Source organism: Aethalodelphis obliquidens, unplaced genomic scaffold (genome assembly GCF_003676395.1).
Source record: "Aethalodelphis obliquidens isolate GAN/ISIS:26980383/991018 unplaced genomic scaffold, ASM367639v1 scaffold84, whole genome shotgun sequence".
Classification (NCBI taxonomy): domain Eukaryota; kingdom Metazoa; phylum Chordata; class Mammalia; order Artiodactyla; family Delphinidae; genus Aethalodelphis; species Aethalodelphis obliquidens.
The window spans coordinates 498,440-508,751 of NW_020838028.1; the positions used below are offsets into that span (position 1 = coordinate 498,440).

General features: G+C 46.0%; 1 long non-coding RNA gene across 2 annotated transcripts; it reads left to right on the top strand.

The window, feature by feature from the left end:
* The first annotated feature begins 1,825 nt into the window (after positions 1-1,825).
* LOC113613061 (uncharacterized) lies at positions 1,826-10,276 on the top strand. 2 transcript variants are annotated; one of them, XR_003430074.1, is made up of 4 exons: positions 1,826-2,754; positions 3,557-3,661; positions 8,836-8,945; positions 9,488-10,276. It is a non-coding gene; the product is annotated as an uncharacterized LOC113613061 (long non-coding RNA). The 2 variants fall into 2 exon arrangements; XR_003430073.1 differs by having other exon boundaries at positions 1,835-2,754; positions 8,836-10,276.
* Positions 10,277-10,312: the final 36 nt, after the last annotated feature.

A 10,312-nucleotide genomic window follows, 5' to 3' on the forward strand; every position in this document is an offset into this window, starting at 1 on the left:
ATAAGTTCCCAGGTCAAATATTTCAATAATCTTCCATGCAAGAAAAATGTAATACTGCCCTGGGATGCATGGTTTCTTCTTAAGAGTTTCTTTTTTAAATTATGTGTGATTTTCTATCCAAACTAAATTTAGACATTTCTCCGAAATAAACTTTAGGAAGGCTAAATAAGTAAAAGGAAAAAAATCCCCAACGAAATGTAAATTTAATATTTCAATGCAATTATGCTTGTTAGTAGGGAATTTCTATAGCATTGTGACCACAACGTGGGATTTACCTCGGACAGTTTGGGTTCAAATTACAGTTCTTTCACTTACAAGCTGGAGGGGACTTGTTATCTAACTCGACTGTGCCTCAACTTCTTATCTCTAAGGAATGAAGTTAAGCTGGTTAATGGGACAATAACAGCTCCTACTTCACACAGTGGATGAATTAAATAATCGCATATTTATAAACAACTGAAAATAGTGCCCGCCCCAAGTACTACAAGGACATCAGCTATTCTTATTAATTACAATAATTCTAATTGCAGAAACCTACGAGAAAACAATACACACAGTTCTGGTGGGAAAGTTAAAACTGGTGTGGAAAAAAAGGGACATCCGGCAAGTCCCCAGTCTGTACTTTTGCCTCAAGGTGGGAGTGAGAGAAAAAAGCCCCCAGAACAGACTGTGAGGAAACCTGAAAAGAGCAAATCCATAACGCTGTCTTCCCAGGCAAAGCAGTCGGTAAACAAAGATCTTAACTTCCTAATTCGGGCTAGTATATATATATTTTTAATTTGCTTCCAAGACTTTGATGGAGCGACTTGAGGAAAAGGAAACGGTCACAATTACTAGAAAGAACTTAAAAAAACACTGGAGATGAAGCAGTTGGAATACTTCTGGAACAAATGTTTCCTTGTAAGAGCAGAGATAGGGGCGGGGTGTCTGTGTAATGTCTACTCAACGCAATAGAAGAATCAGAGGAAATCTTCGCCGATTTCGATTTCCAAAAGTCTTAACGGGGAACCATCTGGAACCTGCTGCACAACAAATCCCACGTTCACCGAATCCTCGAGGATTTCCTCGTGGGTCCGGGAGTTTCATCTGACAAATACCAGTGTCTCTGGGACTCCCCGGGTACAAGGGATGGGTCAAGGCCTCTCATCCTTTCGTCCCTCCCTCCGGTGCACGCTTTCACAGCCACAGTACCCCATGGCAAGAGCCACGTACACAGGCACCGACAGCTGCCAACAGGGCGTGATCGCTTCCCAGACTGCAATCTCCCCAGCAGGGCATTCCCACGCGGCCAGGCGAGTCCGTGAAAACTCCGCAGGGCCTCGAGGCCCCCTGCGGCTTTCCTCAAAGGATCCCGAGAAGAGCCCTGATGTTTAGAGCAGTGTAGGTTTTGCAGGTCGCAGGCGCGGGCTGGGCGCACCCGGTGCAAGCCCGGCTGGCGTGCACTTGGCAGCCTCCCAGCTGACGGAGCTGGACCAAGGGGGCATTGCGGGGGCCGAGATTAAAGGCTCGCGTCTCCGCACCACTAGTCTCCTCTCTCCTGGACTCCCCGGCCTCCCCCATCACTTCACTCTTCTCCTCCCCCCGGCCTTCCCCTCCCCGGTTCCCCTCCTCTCCCCTCCGCTACCCTACCCGGGGTCCGGGAGGCGGCGCCTGCTGAGTCACCGTCACGTGGCCCCGGGTGCGCAGGGGCGGGCTGCGCCTCGGCGGCACTGGCGCTCCGAGCCCTAGTGGAAAATTTTCGGAAACCTACTGGGGCTGCGCGCCCGAGGCCCCGCCTCTCTCCCCTCTGCCCCACCCCCACCCCACCCCCTTCCCGGTCCCCGGCCTTCCGGCCGCAGCCCGGCGCGCCGCTGTGGAGGTTCCTTTCTCCCCGGGAGCGGCGCTGCGCACGCCCCGCCCGCCGCCGTCCCCTAGGCTGGCGCCGCCCGCGCCGCTGGCCCTCCGGCCGGCAGCCCTCACTTCCTTAGCGACCCTTCTTGGAGCTCCGAGCCGCCGTGCGGTCTTGCCCCCGACCTTGTGTGTACCCGGCTGGCATCCTGAGAGGCGAGGAGCGGCGTCCTGGCGCCTTCGCCTTCGCCTCTGGGGCGCCGCAGCCCCCTCGGCCCCGCCACCTCCGATCCGCGTGACACGGGTCCCCCCCATACCTCTTGGGGGGGGGGGTGGAAGACAAAGGAAGGAGATGGTTCCAGTGGGCGTCTTGCCTTCTACTCATTTAACGCCCTGCATTGCCTCGTCGTTCGAACACATCGTGTACTCGGCCCTATTGTAAATAGTTTACTTACCCCCGCTTACCACCAGGAAAATAAACAAGTTGTTTTCCCTACCCCATAACATTCCCCACTTCGTTTTCCAGCCACGAATAAAATGTATTCCTGAGACAGCAACTTTGGGGAGTTCGTTGGCCTCACCCACCCAGGGGTGACAAATGGTTACACAATGACGATATTTCACTCAAAAGGGGTGTGTTAATGTGCGTGGATCACTTCAAGAAAGCAAACATTTCACAGTTTCCTCGACTGGTGGACTTTTGGACTGTCCTTTCGGATGGGTGTCGCTGAATGGGGAGGGGGGTTGAGAAGTGGCGTCGGCACCAGGTGTCTCACGATGAGGTTAGTTAGAGGTGGACGCAGGCGTCTTAATCGGACACCAGGTACCAAAGATTTCGTCCAAAACAGTGGGAGTTTTACCTGAATAAAGATCCCGGAACCAAGCCCAGATATTAAAATGCTTTCCAGCTAAGAACCAGAATTGCAGGTATGTTAATTTTAATAAATCCTTATTTCAGTATCTTAGCTCTGGGCAAAGAAAGATACGGAAACTGACTGAAGGCCAGGAATATAAGTCCATGGTGGCTTAAGAATGTTTTGAGTAGAACACATCATTCAGTCGCTGTCATTTTTCTCTGGACAAGAAAACAGACTGTTAACAATTAAGCGTAAAAATAAAAGTATTTTTAAATCGCTCTATTTTGGAAAATTATGAGTCTGAAATTTTAAAGTCGCTTACTGCTCATTAGCAGGTGTCAGTTTACCCAGTGAAAGAACCATGGTCAATTTAAAACAATCCATCATCTTTCTGACACTGTTTTCATTCATATTCATTAGTATATACCACACCTACCAAAATGGACCATTCCAAGGTCATAGGAAAATGCCATTGGGTAAAAACCACAAAAAGGTCTTTAATCAAGTCATTTCTTCCCCCTTTATTTGGTGAGGAGATGAGATAAACAGAGTACTGATACTCTAGGAAGTTCTACAGTCCTGCCATAAATATGTTTATACTAAAATGTCTGTAAATCTATCTAAATATTGCTAAATTTTTTTAAGGTTGAGTTTCTGTGCACACCATAATTTTCTTTTTCAATGAGTGGTGAGGTATGCACTCACAAAACGTTAATGCTTGTGAACGTATGGATTCATAATAAAAAGTGGTTTTTTTGCGTGACTATGTTACCATGCCAGTAGGATCAGAGACATCCACAGCAGTACTTCCCGGAAATATCATCTCTCTTAATAAAATTGACTCACAGAATTGGTACTTCTTTCTTTTTCAGTGGATGTGGCCCTGTCTGCACATGAGCCCTGAAACCACTGCAGCCAACGCATGACCATGACAGGCAATAGCTCCAGCATGCTGAAGATGGCAGAATGAAAAGACGGTGAGCTCTTAATCTTTGAGGAGATTAAAAGGCCTAGGACTAGAGGCCTAAAAGAATTAACCTTAGGACTGCCCTATCTGTAGACTTCCGATTATACGAGATAGTAAGTGTCATTATTTAAGCCACTTATAATTGCATATTGTGTTTCTTGCAATAAAAACTCTTCTGCTACTGACAACCTCTCTGTGGTAGCTAGCCTCCAGAAGGCCCCAACGATCCTCACCTTCTGGTAGTCACATCTTTGTATAATCCCCTTGTACATTGGATCGGGGCTTGCTTTTGTGACTAGTAGAATATGGCGGAAATATAAAATGTGATTTCCAAGTCTAGTTTATAAAGGCATTGCCTTGATCTCTCTTGGATCACTTGCTTTGGAATCAGCCACGTACCATGTCATGAGGATGCTCAGTCAGGCTTGTGGAGAAACCTTCTTGGAGAAAAATCAACGGGCCAGTACCAACTTGCCAGCATGTGAGTAAGTGACCTTAGAAACAGATCATCCAACCTTAGGCCATCAGATAACTACAGAAATAGTTATCATATGGCTACAACCTCATAAAAGACTCCAAGCTAAAACACACAATTGAATTGCTCTCGAATTTCTGATTCATACAAACTTTGAGAGTTTCAGCCACTGAGTTTTGGAATAATTTTTACACAGCAACCGCTACCTAGTACAGTATCCTTCAATACCAGAAAAACACGCCAAAGTCACCTGGGTGCTCAGACTTACTACTATTGCTTGGGGCTTAGGAGCTGTCTTAACAAAGATAAAATATAGCCCTTCATTTGTTGGGCCCCTACTAAGCATAATCTCAAGAATAAAATATAAAATATGATAAGAAAAAAAAAGAAAGGAATTTATTGAGGAACCTGGGAGAGATTAATGCTAAGAAAATATGGAAGTCATTGGAATAAAGGGAGGCATCTGAGCTGAAGGGAAATGGGGGGCGGGGGTGGGAGTTCACTATCCCTCCATAATGCCAGTGTCCACACTTGAATTTTCAATAACACTGTCTGGACAAGAATGTCAAAATGTGTACATTGCAAAAAGTCATATTAATTAGGTAAAATGAAGCCATTAGAAAGCAATTCTTGAAATCAGTTCTCATGCTTGTGGCTTACAGAAGACTGGCCTCAAGGAAAAATCTGTCCTTTTCCACCATCAAGTCGTTGCAACAGACGTTTATTATGTGCTAGGCACTGACGGATAAAGTTAAATGTGCTAATTCAATCAACACTGTTGAACTCCTTCAGTGTATGAGGCACTGTTCTAGGCACTGATGATTCAACGATGAGCAAACCGAAAGACTTATCCTTACTTATCCTTGTCTCCAGAAAGGAGTTTGAGAGGGAAAATGCAGGAAGGGGGAAGAAATCATAGGCAAATAAACAAATAATGAAATAATCTGTTCTTATACCATGAAAAAATACAAAAACTAAAATACGACAATGAGGAAATGGAGATTGCATGCAAGGGGCGACTTTTGCTAGGATGGCCAAGGAAGACTTTTTTTTATAAGTTAGAATAATCTCTTTTTATTTTTAATTTTTAAATAAATGTATTTATTTATTTTTGGCTGCGTTGGGTCTTGGTTGCTGCGTGTGGGCTTTCTCTAGTCGCGGCGAGCGGGGGCTACTCTTCATTGCAGTGCGCGGGCTTCTCATTCCGGTGGCTTCTCTTGTTGTGGAGCATGGGCTCTAGGCACACGGGCTTCAGTAGTTGTGGCTCGCAGGCTTCAGTAGTTGTGGCTTGCGGGCTCTAGAGCGCAGGCTCAGTAGTTGTGGCACATGGGCTTAGTTGCTCCACGGATGTGGGATCTTCCCGAACCAGGGCTCGAACCCGTGTCCCCACCGTTGGCAGGCTGATTCTTAGCCACTGCGCCACCAGGCAAGTCCAGAAGACTTTTTTTTTTTCAGGAGTGATATTTAAACAGACCTAAGTGATGCTACCCAAACATAGAGACAAGGAGATTTCCAGGTGGAAGAAACAGCAAGTACAGTGCCCTGAAAAGGGAATAACTTAAGAGTATTTCAGGGACAAAAAGAAAATCATTGTGGCTAATACATAGTGAAAAGGAACAGTATAAATCAACTGTACTCCAATAAAAAATAATTTTAAAAGAAGATAGAATGATGCAACAAAAAAAAAAGAAAAGAAAAGAAAAGGAAAAGAGTGGCAGGAGACAAGGCTGAGGAGGTAGGCAAGGGCACAACCAGGTAAGGCCATGGTGAGTGAGGAATATGGACTTCATTCTGGTTGCAATTAGAAACCACTGAGGGCTTTCACAATTTATTCTTTTAAGCAAGGGATTTCATTTACGTTCTGAGAAGATCTTACTTTCTGCCAGGTGGAGAGCAGACAATGAACACCAAGAACGGAAGCCCAGAGATGAGTTAGGCTGTGGCGTTTGCAGTGATCCTGGAGAGAGGCGATGGCCGCTTGGACTAGGATCCGAGTAGTGGAGATGGCAAGATTCTGAATATATTTGGAGGCAGAACCCTCAAGACTTGCTGATGGATTGGGTATTTGAGGAAAAGGAGGGCTCCCTCATGAATGGTAGCATTATACTTCTAAATTGTAAAGAATTAGGAGAGGAACAGTTTTGCTAGGGAAGTCAAGAGTTCTGCTTTGGGCTTCCCTTTGGGCGCAGTGGTTGAGAGTCTGCATGCCGATGCAGGGGACACGGGTTCGTTCCCCGGTCCAGGAAGGTCCCACATGCCGTGGAGCGGCTGGGCCCGTGAGCCATGGCCGCTGAGCCTGCGCGTCCGGAGCCTGTGCTCCGCAACGGGAGAGGCCACAGCAGTGAGAGGCCCGCGTACCGCAAAAAAAAAAAAAAAAGAGTTCTGCTTTGACCAGTAAGGAATGAGATAGATGCTGTTTAGACATATTAGATAATATGCTTTCTACTGTGTACTCCTACATTTATTCATTCAACAAAAATGTATTACCAGGTACTGTTCTAGGTACTGGAGCTAACAGTGATCAAAGCAGATTAAACCTCTGCCTTCATGGAACTTATATTCTAGTGAGGGAGACCAACAGTAAACAGATAAATAAATATAATTCAGGTAGTGGTAGGTACTTAAATAGGTACTTCAGTGTATTTCATTCATCCAAATACTCAAAAAGTACCTTCTTTTTACAAGTGACTAGGTCAGTTGTGATCAGCCAGATTCTACCCTAAAAGATATTAACAGAAAATGTCGTACATAGACAACACGAAAAGAAGTGGCACAAAAAGATACAAAGCACTACGTTCAAAATATTGAATAGAATGAGATCAGTTGCAAATGGGAGCATCAAATAAAGAGAAATTAATGAAAGGTCTGGCATTTAAGGTGGGCCTCAAAGGAAAGATAAGAGTTTAGATACATGGTGATAGCAGGGAAGAGGAGGTATGAAGAATATTCCAAGCGGTGGGTAAAGTTTGAATGGGATATGGGAAATTGTTCGAGAACAGTGGCAAACGCACAGGGTAGAAGAAGAGGAATGTATTAGTTATCAATGGCCGAGTAATTAACTACTGCAAAACTTAGTGGCATAAAACAACAAACATTTATTATCACTTATTTCTGTGGGTCAGGAATCCAGGCTGGGCTTAGCTGGGTCCTCTCACTAACGTATTAGCTGGGACTGCAGTCATCTCAAGGTTCAGCTGGCCATGACCAGCTTCAATGCTTACTCTTGTGACTCTTGGCAGGCCTCCCTGGGCTGTTGCCAGAGACATTAGTTCCTTGCCCTGTGGGCATCTCTGTAGGACAGTTCACAAGATGGCAGCTGGTTTCCCTCAAAGCAAATGAGGGAGAGAGCAAGAGAGAACAAGACGGAAGCCAGAGACTTTTTGTAACCTAATCTTAGAAGTAACATACCATCACTTTTGCTGAATAGAAGCACATCAGTAGGTCCAACCCATATTCAAGGAAAGGGGATTACAAATGAGTATGAATATCAGGTGAGGTGCATTGAGCTTCATCTCAGAAGCTGCCTACCACAAGGAACAGTGGGGGATTAGGATGGAAATATAGGCTAGTGCCACTTCAAGGGAAGCCACGAAAGCCAACCTGAGAATGAAACTACTCGGCTGGACATGAAGGGTAGAGACAAGCAAATATAATGTGGGAGCCCACTTCGGGCAAACTGAAATGCTGGATAAATAGAATTTTGAGGACCATCCTGAAGACGATCTTGTTCAACCACAGGTTGGGAAACAGCTAGAGCCCCCAGAAACAGACCCACTCTATTTTATTAGGTGATAATGGTCAAATAATTCTACAGAAGAGAGCTATCTACCCTCCCTAAAAACTTCTACCGACCTATCTTGACAATGCAGTGCATTCCTGAAAATCCAGAGTTGGCAACTAGTATTTGTGATTATTTTCCTGTCTTAGGATAGGTTTACTCTTAGTAGCTTTCAAAATTCTTTGATCCCAGCCCACAGTAAGAAATAGATTTTACTTCATAACTCAGAATATATACATATTTGTACATAATCCAAATTAGTTTTATAGAATAGTACTAGCATTACTATATATGGCATACTGATATTTTAAATTCTATTTTGTTCTATTGAATTAAAGAAAAAAAAAAGCGTGTAGTAATCCACTGAATTCATCACTGTCCTTTCCTGGGTCCCATTCTGCAGGTCTGAAAGACACTGTTCTGCTAAAACATTTGCTTAGGAATAGAGCAAAGTCATAGCACTTCTGACCAACAAGAATTTGGCGGTATAATTTCCTAGAAATTGGGTCAGGGTACTGTGTCCCATGCACTCTAGCCCAGGGCATAAGGGCAAAAACTCAAGCACATCAGGCCTCACTTGGAAGCCACTTGAGTAACCAGATATGCCTCAAGTGGCCTCTGAAAACATGAATCAAATTTGCAAACGAAAAATCAATGTTTCAATACCTCCCCCTCTTTTTTGTCATTTACTGTTCAGGTTCTTGTCATAGAGAAGTCAGAACAGGATTACAGGCCTCCCCCCAACACACACGCACACACCCCCTCAATTTTACAGGTTTCCTTAAGCCTGCACTGCAATCCAAACCACCAAAACATCCAATGGACAAGAGAACTAGTCTGAGAGTAGGATTTGCCAACCATGACCACCTCTGACTATGCAGGGGACTAACCTGGATGAAGAACTGATTTAAGATCTTTTGATTTTCATCAGTTGAAACCTGATAGAAAGGAACTTCCAGCGAGTCCTCTCTAACCCACTACTAAGAGTGCTTTCCAGACAAGAGTTGATCGGTGTTATTAGGGAATGTGCGTGGAAGAAAGGTAAGTTTTTTCAGCCCCAAATGTGTATCAAGTGCCAAACTTGCCCTGGGGAGCTCACAGTCTCCCTGGTAAGACTACAAACTTGAACAATTTTGAGTACACGACAGCATAGGTTTTAAAAAGTCCTCGCCACATGGGTTAGAAAACAGTCCCTGCAATAGGAGGGGTGACGAGGGAGGCTTTCCTGAGGCTCAGTGACTAAGCCTTGAGTGATGGTGAGAAGCTGGGCACTGAAGCAAGCAAGAGTATTGTTTAGGTGAGACTGGTCTGACCAGTCGAAGGGGTGGGGGAAGAAAGCAGTATAAAGGGGAAATCGGGTCCCCCCACGTCAATCATGAACACTGGTGCAGGCCGAGGGCACCCGCAGCCTCACGTGCCACGGAAATAGACAGTTGTACAGATTTCCTCAGGAAAACATTGAAAGCAAAAATTGTGATCACACCCAACCCTGCCCAATCTCTCCCACGTCCTCAAAAGGAAGAGAGCAGTAAGTCAGATCGTTTGTTTATTCATTCATTCAACCAACAATTCTCTCTCCTAAGAGGCCTTTGTTTCCAGCCTTTCCGGCAGCACCGAGTATTCCACAGCGAAGGGGCCCCCTAGTTGCCTGGCTCAGCAAGACCACATCAACACTGGAAGGGGAGGACCAGCATTCCAACCGAGGCAGCGCCTATGTAAATACAAGGAGAGAGAGGCGAGGAGAGCTCTCCAATTGGGGTGGGGTGGTGGGATGACTGCAATGTGTTTGCGAAGGGAAAGTGGGACTCCTACACTTCATCGGAAGAGCGAAGCCCCCAACCAAGGACCCCTTTCAAGGAGTCTGGCTTATTGGGCAGGACGTAGCTTTACCCTTAATAGGGTTTTCCGTGTCCGTATAGAAAGGATCTCCCGAAATGGAGCTGCCAACCGACCTAATCAGGCTAGTTTTGAAGAGTGAAAGCAGGTCTAGGAGGAGAAGAAAGAACGAGAACAGAAACCTACCATGGAGACAACGTTGCTGCGTTGGCCCAACTTTGCTAGAGAAAACCCCCCATGTAAATCACAAAAATAACCGGCAGGAAAGGATTGGGTGGGTGAGATGTGTCCCCAAAAAGCCTCAAGGAGAAAGCAAAGCCTGCTGGAAACTCGGACAAAAGGGTATTTGAAGGAGAAGGTTCCTGAAAGACAACCGCATGTCTTGGGCACCAGTCCGGGCTGAAAGGGACAGACCGGGGGAAGCACGGGGGGCGTCTTTCCAAGGCTGACCAGGAGACAGCAGAGCGGGGTTGGCCCGGGAGGAGGGGGGCGCCAGCGGGCGGGGCTAGGCGGCCCGAGTCAGCCGCCGGGGACGGACGCGGGTGGGGCGGGGTGGGGCCTTGCGGGCCCGG